The sequence below is a fragment of the Salmo salar genome, unplaced genomic scaffold, assembly GCF_905237065.1.
Source record: "Salmo salar unplaced genomic scaffold, Ssal_v3.1, whole genome shotgun sequence".
NCBI lineage: Eukaryota > Metazoa > Chordata > Actinopteri > Salmoniformes > Salmonidae > Salmo > Salmo salar.
Genome location: NW_025550196.1, coordinates 1 through 12,185, shown reverse-complemented (window position 1 = coordinate 12,185; position 12,185 = coordinate 1). Strand labels below are relative to the sequence as shown.

Here is a 12,185-nt window from a genome sequence, read left to right as displayed (position 1 = left end):
GGTATTTACACGGCCGGATAAAAAACGTACCCTATTTAATCTGGTTATTACTACTGCCCAGAAACTAGAATATGCATATAATTATTGGCTTTGGATAGAAAACACCCTAAAGTTTCTAAAACTGTTTGAATGGTGTCTGTGAGTATAACAGAACTCAAATGGCAGGTCAAAACCTGAGAGATTCCTTTACAGAAAGTGGCCTGTCTGACCATTTCTTGAACTTCTTTGCCATCTTTTTCTATTACAAAGGATCTCTGCTCTAACGTGACACTTCCTACGTATTCCATAGGCTCTCAGAGCCCGGGAAAAACCTGAATGTCGTCATTCCAGCCCCAGGCTGAAACACATTATCGCCTTTCTCAAGTGGCCGATCAAGGGACTGTGGGCTTAGGCGCGTGCACTGGCCGCCCCCGTCTTTGTGATTTTTCCTCTGTTTGCCGAAAAGGAGATTCCCGGTCTGAATATTATCGCTTTTTTATGAGATAAATTGCATAAAAATTGATTTTAAACAGCGGTTGACATGCTTCGAAGTACGGTAATGGAATAGTTAGAATTTTTTTGTCACAAATTGCGCCATGCGCACGACCCTGATTTACCATTTCGGATAGTTTCTGGAACGCACGAACAAAACGTCGCTATTCGGATATAACGATGGATTATTTGGGACCAAACCAACATTTGTTATTGAAGTAGCAGTCCTGGGAGTGCATTCTGACGAAGACAACAAAGGTAATAACATTTTTGTTATAGTAAATCTGATTTTGGTGAAGGCTAAACTTGCCGGGTGTCTAAATGGCTAGCCCGTCATGGCTGGGCTATGTACTTAGAATATTGCAAAATGTGCTTTCACCAAAAGCTATTTTAAAATCGGACATATCGAGTGCATAGAGGAGTTCTGTATCTATAATTCTTAAAATAATTGTTATGCTTTTGTGAACGTTTATCGTGAGTAATTTAGTAAATTGTTAGTAAATTCCCGGAAGTTTGCGGGGATATGCTAGTTCTGAACGTCACATGCTAATGTAAAAAGCTGTTTTTTGATATAAATATGAACTTGATTGAACAAAACATGCATGTATTGTATAACATAATGTCCTAGGTGTGTCATCTGATGAAGATCATCAAAGGTTAGTGCTGCATTTATATACTTTCAGAATACACTGTATAGAGGTCACTCTCACTCGAACCATAACAAAGAACAAAAATAAGGAGGCAGATGCTAAAATGTACTTCATTTAATTCTCAGAAAGAAGAAGAAAAAGCTACAAAGTGGTAAACCGAAAAAAGAGCCTATAGACCAATGTTTTGCCTTCATCAGTGCTGTAGACATGTTTATATTTAACTAGGCAAGTCAGTTAAGAACAAATTCTTATTTACAATGACGGCCTACCCCGGCCAACGCTGGGACAATTGTGCGCCACCCTATGGGACTCCCAATCACGGCCGGATGGGATGCAGTCTGGATTCAAACCAGGTACTGCAGTGACGCCTCTTGTACTGAGATGCCTTAGACCACTGCGCCACTTGGGAGTGGAGACATGTATATACGTTACTGGTGAACGGGGAGTCATCACGGCATATATTACACACAGAATGAGAGAAGAAGAAAATCAAAAAATGGACTGCTGGTGCATCTATCCCCCTTTTATCCCCCTCTCTCTATCTCTTCTTCCCCCTGTCTCCTGTTGTTCCTCCCTCTCTTCTTCCCCCTCTCTTCCTTCTGTTCCTCTCTTTCCCAACCTCTTTCTCATTCCGCCTCTATTCGCTCTCCCTCTCTCTCTCTAGGGTGAGTAGGCCCAATGGTTCGTGTTATGATGTGTATAGGTTAAATTGCTCCTAGATCTGTGGCTGATGGATGCCGTAAAAGACGATGTATCTCTCTAGCAGTGCTGCCATCTACAGGACAGACTGAGTTACTGCAGCTGTAGCAGTGCTGCCATCTATAGGACAGACTAAGTTACTGCAGCTGTTGCAGTGCTGCAACCTATAGGACATACTGAGTTACTCTAGCTGTAGCAGTGCTGCCATATACAGGACAGACTGAGTTACTACAGCACAACCCTACAGTCAGAGAGTACAACACCACCAACAACTATAGTCATTTGATTGACATATTTATTTAACAGGGACAATGCACATCAATTAACATTTCTGTAAATATGCCAGATTGAGACAACTGGCTATCTGTAGTCCCTGGTGCAGATATTATTTTTCACTTGCGGCATGTGTATACAACAATATCATCTGCATATTATATATCAACACCGTGACACATGAAGCATGTCCTTTATATATAAACAAAAGTGTAAAGGCCCTAAAACGGATCCTTGTGGGACCCCATTGTGCAGTTGCCAGACAATTAGACTTTCAGGTTGATTCTAACACTGTATTCTGTCAGATAAACTAATCCATCCATTTTAAAGCGTTGGGTGAGAAATTTAACCTCTTGGGGCTAGGTGGGACGCTAGCGTGCCACCCGTGGTGCACTCCATCAACAGCAGGTGCATTTCAAGAGCGGCAAATTTGAATCCAAATAAATGTCAAAATTCAAATTTTTCAAAAATACAACTATTTTACACCATTTGAAAGATAAACATCTCCTTAATCTAACCACGTTTTACGATTTCAAAAAGGTTTTACGGCGAAAGCATAAATTTAGAGTATGTTAGGACAGTACATTTACAAGAGTTGTGTGTAATGTTTTGTCAAGTCAAAGACAGGGTCACCAAAACCATAAAACCAGCTAAAATGATGCACTAACCTTTTACAATCTCCATCAGATGACACTCCTAGGACATTATGTTAGACAATGCATGCATTTTTAGTTCTATCAAGTTCACATTTATATCCAAAAACAGCGTTTTACTATGGCATTGATGTTGAGGAAATCGTTTCCCTCCAATAACCGGCAGTCAAGTCAGCACCACAAATTAAATAATTAAAATTAGAAAACATTGGTAAAATATTATATTGTCATTTAAAGAATTATAGATTTACATCTCTTGAACTCAATCAACTTGCCAGATTTAAAAATAACCTTACTGGGAAATCACACTTTGCAATAATCTGAGCACTGCGCCCAGAAAAATACGCGTTGCGATACAGACTAGACGTCATGTTGGGGAGATCTAAAATCGAAAATACTATGTAAATAATCCATTACCTTTGATTCTCTTCATCAGATGTCACTTCCAGGTATCACAGGTCCATAACGAATGAAGTTTTGTTCAAAAAAGCTCATCATTTATGTCCAAAAATCTCCGTCTCGTTAGCACATGATGTAAGCCAGCCGGACTTCTCGTCATGAACGAGGGGAAAAATATATTTCCGTTCGTTCAAACATGTCAAACGTTGTATAGCATAAATCATTAGGGCCTTTTTAACCAGAACATGAATAATATTCAAGGTGGACGAATGCATACTCTTTTATAACGTATTGGAACGAGGGTACCCAACATGAACTCGCGCGCCAGGTGTCTAATGGGACATCATCGTTCCATGGCTCTTGTTCGGTCAGATCTCCCTCCAGAAGACTCCAAAACACTTTGTAAAGGCTGGTGACATCTAGTGGAAGCAATAGGAAGTGCCAAAATATTCCTAAGCCCCTGTGTTTTCAATGGGATAGGTTTAAAGTCAATACAACACATCAGGTATCCACTTCCTGTCAGAAAATGTCTCAGGGTTTTGCCTGCCAAATGAGTTCTGTTATACTCACAGACACCATTCAAACAGTTTTAGAAACTTTAGAGTGTTTTCTATCCATATATAATAAGTATATGCATATTCTAGTTACTGGGTAGGATTAGTAACCAGATTAAATCGGGTACATTTTTTTTATCCAGACGTGCAAATGCTGCCCCCTAGACCCAACAGGTTAACTTTGCTAGATTAGAGAGTAGTATTCTGTGATTTACAGTACCAAATGCTTTTAGCAAATATATAAAACACAGCTCCTACCACTTCCCCTTTGTCAAATTTTTAAATATATCAAGAACACTTTATCAAAACCATAGACATCTTTGGCTTTAGAGGTTTTAGAGTTTTTTTTATATAACACATACAGTATTTTAATTGTTTGACAGCCGCCGTTTAAATATAAGGTAACCTTTTATTTGTTTAGGTCACAGACAGGCTTTGGTGTGAATAATCATTATATAGTCAGCTAAATCCTATATACTCCCTGATTACACAGGACAGATAAAGACATGATTGATTGAAAGATTGAGGGGAGAAAGATGCACTGAGTACAACCTAGGGGATAACATATTCCAATGATTCCCCTTGTTTTCAACGTGGTTCCTGGTGAGCTGTACAGACAACAGTCCCACTGCCTGTAATGAATTTACTACAGTGCGTTGTGAGGGGTACATTATAAAGAGATGTAAAAGAACCATAGGTATAGGACTGCTGAACTCTGGACAGAAAAGGTAGAAAAGAGATGCACACTCTGACTGTAGAGTGGATTAGAGTGCACTGTGGGCGTGGAAGGTTTGTGTGTTGTGGCTTTGAAAGGTTTGTATTTTTCACACTTGTCCCCGGTCAGGTGAGGGTCACAGGTGAGGTTGTACAGGAAATAAAAGACCTCCCCACTGTTGTTACACCAGCGTTCGTGTTTCCCCTGCTCGAGGTCGAAGGTACAGTCACTCAGGTTGTCATCTTTATCCACAGGATCGTAATCCCAGACCACCACATTTAGACTCAGGTCTTTGTCAAAGGGACCCATGTCAAAGGTAGCATTCCAGACAGGATTATTGGATGGAATCACATCGGTCTGATGGGTCTTGGAACCGTAGGTGACCACAGCGTACCTGTAGCAGGTGGAGAAACAGGACGTTGGAAAGATTCAAATACTATGACATGCCACAAGAGGAGGATCAAACTCATTCCATGGAGGACCTAGTCTATACTGGTTTTAGTTTATGTTCCTTTCAATTAAGACTAAAGACAACCAGGTGAGGGGATTTCCTTACTAATTAGTGACCTTAATTCATCAATCAAGTACAAGGGAGGAGAGAAAACCCGTAGACACTCAGCCCTCCGTGGAATGAGAGAGGAGGGCCTACTCCAGTTGGCACATATTGCTTGGGTGCATCCCAAATTGATCCCTATTCCCTACATAGTGTAGAAATCTTTTGAGTTCAATATAGAAGCCTTTACACAGAGGATTCTACATGAAACCAAAAAGGGTTCTACCTGGAACCAAAAAGGGTTCTCCTATGGGGTCAGCAGAGTAACCCTTTTGGAACCCTTTCTTCTAAGAGTGTAGTGCACTCTATAGAGAATAAAAGGCTTGTAACGGAAAATTATTACGCTTGTTTGAGCATCAAGATTAGTAAAGTTTGCTTTTTATCTTACATTTTCAGAGTGGTTAAACCCAAACCCAAATACATATTTTTTGTTCAAAATTCATATTTTTCGTTGTGCTCATTGGGAAGGGGTTCCAGATAGCTATCTGCACGTTCTGCTCAGTGCTCCAGCCTCCAGCACTTCTGTTGAAAAAAGTTAGCTCCACCCAACCTTTCAAAAGCCATTCAAATGAATTCCGCCCCTTGAGCAGATCTGCCTCGAAAACACTATTGAGAAAGCAAAACACAGATGTTCAGCCGGCTAATACTGCCGTGAACGCCTCACAAGGCAGAGTTGACAAACCAGACAGGGTTTGGGGTTTAGCAAGTCAATGGGAGAAGTGAAAAAAATCATTCTTAAGTTGTTAATTTTCTCGAACTCTAAAGGCAAAACCTAGATGTGAGACAATGTCTTAAAAATGCGCTTTCAATCTTTTGTATAATTTCAGCCGGTAGTTTTCAAAGTGGAGCTCACGAGCCAAAAGTGGTCTCAGTTTTTTCTGTACTAAGTCATCAAATGGTGTACTACGTCATCAAATTGTGTATTATGTCATCAAATTGTGTACTACGTCATCCATTTTGTATGATATGTTACGAATCCAGTTGTACTACATTTTGCAGATTTGTTGTGCTCAAGGTCCTGGAGTGCATATTTAAGTAGCTGAAACTGTCATTACTACAAACGTTACTTTCACCCAAAAACACGTTATATCAAAGGAGTAACTTTGCTTTGACGGCCTTTACATTTACATTTTGGAGCAACGTGACCGTTAGTACTGACGACGTATTTCTGAGCAACAATTATGGTAACTAACGTCGCCATGACATCGCCTGCAAGCATGGTCAGGGATGCAGGTTGATTGTTGGGATGATTCATGTCCTTGAGGTAGAACTGAGCAATTTCCACTACAATTTCCACCAAAATTGGCTATATTGTAAAAAAAAAAAAAAAATGTTAATTTAAGGTTAGGGCTAGGCGTTAGGTTTAGCAGTGTGGTTAAGGTTAGGTTTAAAATCAGATTTGATGACTTTGTGGCGGTGGCAGCTAGTGACCAGTCTGCAGGGCTGTCTCCAGAACAAGATGAATGAACAAAAATGATAACCTGCATCAGGGATTTATATTGAAAAAGCTGTTATAGGCCTCATTATTTAAATTATTTTTGTAAACGGCAATAAACTTTTTGCTCGACAGATGGGTAAAAAACTGTGTTTACCACTACACCTCTGCAGAGAACTGAACAGTTTACCTGTGTTAAGCCTCGACTACACCTCTGCAGAGAACTGAACAGTTTACCTGTGTCAAGCCTCGACTACACCTCTGCAGAGAACTGAACAGTTTACCTGTGTTAAGCCTCGACTACACCTCTGCAGAGAACTGAACAGTTTACCTGTGTTAAGCCTCGACTATACCTCTGCAGAGAACTGAACAGTTTACCTGTGTCAAGCCTCGACTACACCTCTGCAGAGAACTGAACAGTTTACCTGTGTTAAGCCTCGACTACACCTCTGCAGAGAACTGAACAGTTTACCTGTGTTAAGCCTCGACTACACCTCTGCAGAGAACTGAACAGTTTACCTGTGTTAAGCCTCGACTACACCTTTGCAGAGAACTGAACAGTTTACCTGTGTCAAGCCTCGACTACACCTCTGCAGAGAACTGAACAGTTTACCTGTGTCAAGCCTCGACTACACCTCTGCAGAGAACTGAACAGTTTACCTGTGTTAAGCCTCGACTACACCTTTGCAGAGAACTGAACAGTTTACCTGTGTTAAGCCTCGACTACACCTTTGCAGAGAACTGAAATTGTGCAGTAACATAACATACGCTTCAGTGTCTCCCGCTATCCATTGGTAGTCTCCCCACAGTCCCCAGGCTCTGACCACCGTCACCACCAGTCTTCCCTGTGAGACCTTCCTGAGGCAGCAGTTTGAGTCCCGTCTAGAGTAAGGATCCCCACAGGACAGTTCCCGGTGAACTTCGGGAGGGCATTCTCCTTCAGGTAATCCTGGACAGCCTCCTTTGTATTTTTGAACCAAATGTTAGCATATTAATTGATATATAACATATAACCTAAGATCCCGATTTTAGGTTTTATTTATGCATCCTGTGACAAGAATATTCAATAAACAAACCCACCTGAGGTAACAGAACTATATAACAAACAACGTTCATCAGGTTACGTCAAACTTCTGGGTTTTCTTCTCCAAAGTTCAAACTCTTTGGAATCTCTGGCCGATAACAATAGAAATTGATAGAATATTATAGCCTTGATATGTATCATGTATATGTACAAATCTTAACCTACCATGTTAGCTAGGTAGGTAAATTAGGCTAACCAGATATCATAAACCCTGTTTATACCTAGTTCTAACATGTGTGCTTTGTCCTGGTCTTGTCCACATTCAAGTGCCCACATATTTAGAAAGATGCGTTGTGATCTGATTGTGATCTTCCTGACCACCTCTGGAGGTAGTCAGACACTCATTGTGCATGGTAAGCTTACAAGTACAGACGAATCTGGACATCGAAATATGTACATAATTTGCATAAAAGGAAAGACCAGGAAATCTGGTCACAATTCTTGTCAAGTGCTTCATTCTATAGCTAGAGGACTCCTGATATCTCCAGGAGGGAGAAGTAGAATTCTTTCCCTTATTAATCTGTTGTTGACTGGTACTGTCTTTGTCCTAGCTAGGGCCATCTAGCTAGGGCCATGCCTGTCTTCCCAATAGCCTACTTGGTGTGTGAACTGCTGACTGCTCATAACTTGCAGATAGTTGTTGAAACGTCAACCAGGATTAAGTGGGAGGGCAACTTGCGACTTGTTTTGGTAATCAGTGGCTGTATTGGAGGGGACTGGTTTCTCCTCTCCTTGGCATTCATCAATTAGTACTTCAGTCTCCCATGGTTTCTCAGCGGCAGCTGTAAGCGGTGAATGTGTCAGTGGTGGTCTCGTCGGTAAAACGAAGACTGTCGCCAAAATGAAGACGGTTCTGACAAATTGTTCTGCAGAGTTCTTCGAGGAAGGAAACAGAGGAAGGCTCTCTCACTTAAAATGGCACCGAAGGGGATGGCTGCCGTTTTACGGGCTCCTAACCAACTGTGCTATTTTGTTTGTTTTTTTGCATTGTTTGTAACTCATTTTGTATATAACATTGCATCTACCATCTCTTATGACCAAAAAGAGCTTCTGGACATCAGAACAGCGATTACTCACCCCGAACTGGACAACGATATTATATTTAATGAGTCCGACGCTAAGGATATATTGCTTTGTCAAGAACAGACCCAAATTCCAGTCATCCGCGTGAAGAAAAGACGGAGAAAAACGGGGAGGAGTGCGGGGTATTATGAGAATTCGCCGGGGTTTAGGTAAACCACCACTACCCTCCGTGATTAAATAAACTAGATGGTCTACGATTAAGACTATCCTACCATTAAAAACTGCAATATCTTATGTTTCACCAAGTCGTGACTGAACGACGACATGGATAATATAAAGCTGGCTCAGTTTTTCGTGCATCAGCAGGACAGAGCAGCTACGTCTGGTAAGAGGAGGGGTGGGGGGTGTGTGTCTATTTGTCAATAACTGCTGGTGCTATATGTTTAATGTTAAAGAAGTCTGAGGTATTGCTCGCTTGAGGTAGAATACCTCATCTATATTATTCGTAGCCGTCTATTTACCATCACAAACCGATGCTGGCACTAAGACTGTACTCAATGAGCTGTATAAGGCCATAAGCAAACAAGAAAATGCTCATCCAAAAGCGGCGCTCCTAGTGTCCGGGGACTTTAATGCAGGGAAACTAAAATCTGTTTTATCTCATTTCTACCAGCATGTCACATGTGCAACCAGAGGAAAAAAAACTCTAGACCACCTTTACTCCACACACAAAGATGCATACAAAGCTCTCCCTCGCCCTCCATTTGGCAAATCTGACAATAATTCTATCCTCCTGATTCCTGCTTACAAGCAAAAACTAAAGCAGGAAGTACCAGTGACTCGCTCAATACGGAAGTGGTCAGATGACACAGACGCTACGCTACAGGATTGTTTTGCTAGCACAGACTGGAATATGTTCCATGATTCATCCAATGGCATTGAGGATTATACCACCTCAGTCACCGGTTTCATCAATGAGTGCATCGACGACGTCGTCCCCACAATGACCACGTATTTCAACCAGAATCCATGGATTACAGACAACATCCGCACCGAGATAAAGGCTAAAGCTGCGGCATTCAAGGCGCGGGACCCTGATCCGACAGCTTGTAAGAAATCCCGCTATGCCCTCAGACAAACCATCCAACAGGCAAAGTGTCAATACAGAACTAAGATTCAGTCCTACTACGCCGGCTCTGATGCTCGTCTGATGTGGCAGGGCTTGCAAACTATTACAGACTACAAATGGGAACCCAGCCACGAGCTGCCCAATGAACAAGCCTAACAGACACGCAAAATTCCTTTTATGCTTGCTTCGAGGAAGCAACACTGAAGCATGCATGCTAGCACCAGCTGTTCGACTGTGTCATCACGCTGTGTGAACACACTCTCTCAACATTCACAAAGCCTCAGGGCCAGATGGATTACCAGGATGTGTACTCAAAGCATGCACAGACCAACTGGCACATGTCTTCATTGACATTTTCAACCTCACCCCTGACTGAGACTGTAATTCCACATGTTTCCAAACACCATACGGCCAGGTCTCAGGCCTACCACTGTTGTGTTATCGGCAAACTTAATGACGGTGTTGGTGTCGTGCCTGGACGTGCAGTCATTAGTGAACAGGGAGTACAGGAGAGGACTGAACATGCACCCCTGAGGGGGCCCTTCGTGTTGAGGTTCAATGTGGCGGATATGTTGTTAGCTACCCTTACCACCTGGGAGCCGCTATGTCAGGAAGTCCAGGATCCAGTTGCAGAGGGAGGTGTTTAGTCCCAGGGTCCTTAGCTTATTGATGAGCTTTGAGGGCACAATAGTGCAATGATGAGCTGTAGTCAATGAATAGCATTCTCACATAGGTGTTCCTTTTGTTCAGGTGGGAATGGGCCGTGTTGAGTGCAATAGAGATTGCATCATCTGTGGATCTGTTAGGGCGGTATGCAAATTGGAGTTGGTCTAGGGGTTTCTGGGACAGTGGTGTTGATGTGAGCCATGACCAGCCTTTCAAAGCACTTCATGGCTACATAAATGACTGCTACGGGTTGGTTGTCATTTAAGCAGGTTACCTTAGTGTTCTTGGGCACAAGGACTATGGTGGTCTGCTTAAAACATGTTGGTATTACAGACTCAGACAGGGAGAGGTTGAAAATGTCAGTGAAGACACTTGCCAGTTGGCAAGCGCACGCTCACAGTACACGTCCTGGTAATCCGTCTGGCCCTGCAGCCTTGTGAATGTTGACCTGTTTAAAGGTCTTACTCACATTGGCTGCGGAGAGTATGATCACACAGTCTTCCGGAACAGCTGTTGCTCTCATGCATGTTTCAGTGTTATTTGCCAAGAAGCGAGCATAGAAGTAGTTTAGCTCGTCTGGTAGGCTCGTGTCACTGGGCAGCTCTCAGCTGTGCTTCCCTTTGGAGTCTGTAATGGTTTGCAAGCCCTGCCACATCCGACTAGCGTCAGCACCGGTGTTGTACGATTATATCTTAGTCCTGTATTGATGCTTTGCCTGTTTGGTTTGTCGGATGGCACTGCGAGATTTGTTATAAGCTTCCGGGTTAGATTTCTGCTCCTTGAAAGCAACAGTTCTAGCCTTTAGCTCAGTGCGGATGTTGCCTGTAATCCATGGCTTCTGGTTGGGGTATGTACGTATGGTCACTGTGGGGACGACGTCATCGATGCACTTATTGATGAAGCCAGTGACTGATGTGGTGTACTCCTCAATACCATCGGATGAATCCCGGAACATATTCCAGTCTGTGCTTGCAAAACAGTCCTGTAGATTAGCACCTGCTTCATCTGACCACTTTTTTATTGATCGAGTCACTGGTGCTTACTGCTTTCATTTTTGCTTGTAAGCAGGAATCAGGAGGATAGAATTGTGGTCAGATTTGCCAAATGGAGGCGTGGGAGAGCTTTTGTATGGCTTTCTCTGTTTGTGGAGTAAAGGTGGTCTAGAGTTTTTTTCCCCTCTGGTTGCATATTTAATATGCTGATATCAATTTGGTAAGACGGGTTGAAGTTTTCCTACATTAAAGTCCCCGGCTACTAGGAGCGCCTCCTCTGGGTTTGCTTATGGCGGAATACAGCTCATTCAGTGCGTCTTAATGACAGCATCAGTCTGTGGTGGTATATAGACAGCTACGAAAAATACAGATGAAAACTCTCTAGGTCGATAGTGTGGTCTACAGCTCATCATGAGATACTCTACCTCAGGCTAGCAAAACCTTGATACTTCCTTAGATATCGTGCACCAGCTGTTATTTACAAAAAACATAGCCCGCCGCCCCTTGTCTTACCAGACGCCGCTGTTCTATCATGTCGATACAGCGTATAGCCATCCAGCTGTATGTTGATAATTTAGTCATTCAGCCACAACTCCGTGAAGCATAAGATATTACAGTTCTGAATGTCCCGTTGGTAGTTTAATCTTCCGCGTAGGTTGTCTATTTTATGTTCCAAAGATTGTACGCTTGCTAGCAGAATGGAAGGAAATGGGGGGTTTATTCATCGCCTACGAATTCTCAGAAGGCAGCCTGCCCTCTGGCCCCTTTTACTCCGCCTTCTCTTCACACAAAAAACAGGGATCCGGGCCTGTTCCCGGGAGAGCAGTATATCATTCACATCGGGATCATTGGACTTGTTAAAGGAAAAAAAGGATTCTGCCAGTCCGTG

The 12,185-nt window shown here is 42.5% G+C and overlaps 1 non-coding gene across 1 annotated transcript; it reads right to left on the bottom strand.

The window, feature by feature from the left end:
* Positions 1–2,097: 2,097 nt before the first annotated feature.
* Positions 2,098–7,315, bottom strand: LOC106594078 (uncharacterized). The gene is made up of 3 exons (XR_006767647.1): positions 7,171–7,315; positions 3,880–4,808; positions 2,098–2,443 (listed from the first exon to the last, which is right to left on the bottom strand). It is a non-coding gene; the product is annotated as an uncharacterized protein (transcript).
* Between the last annotated feature and the right edge of the window lie 4,870 nt (positions 7,316–12,185).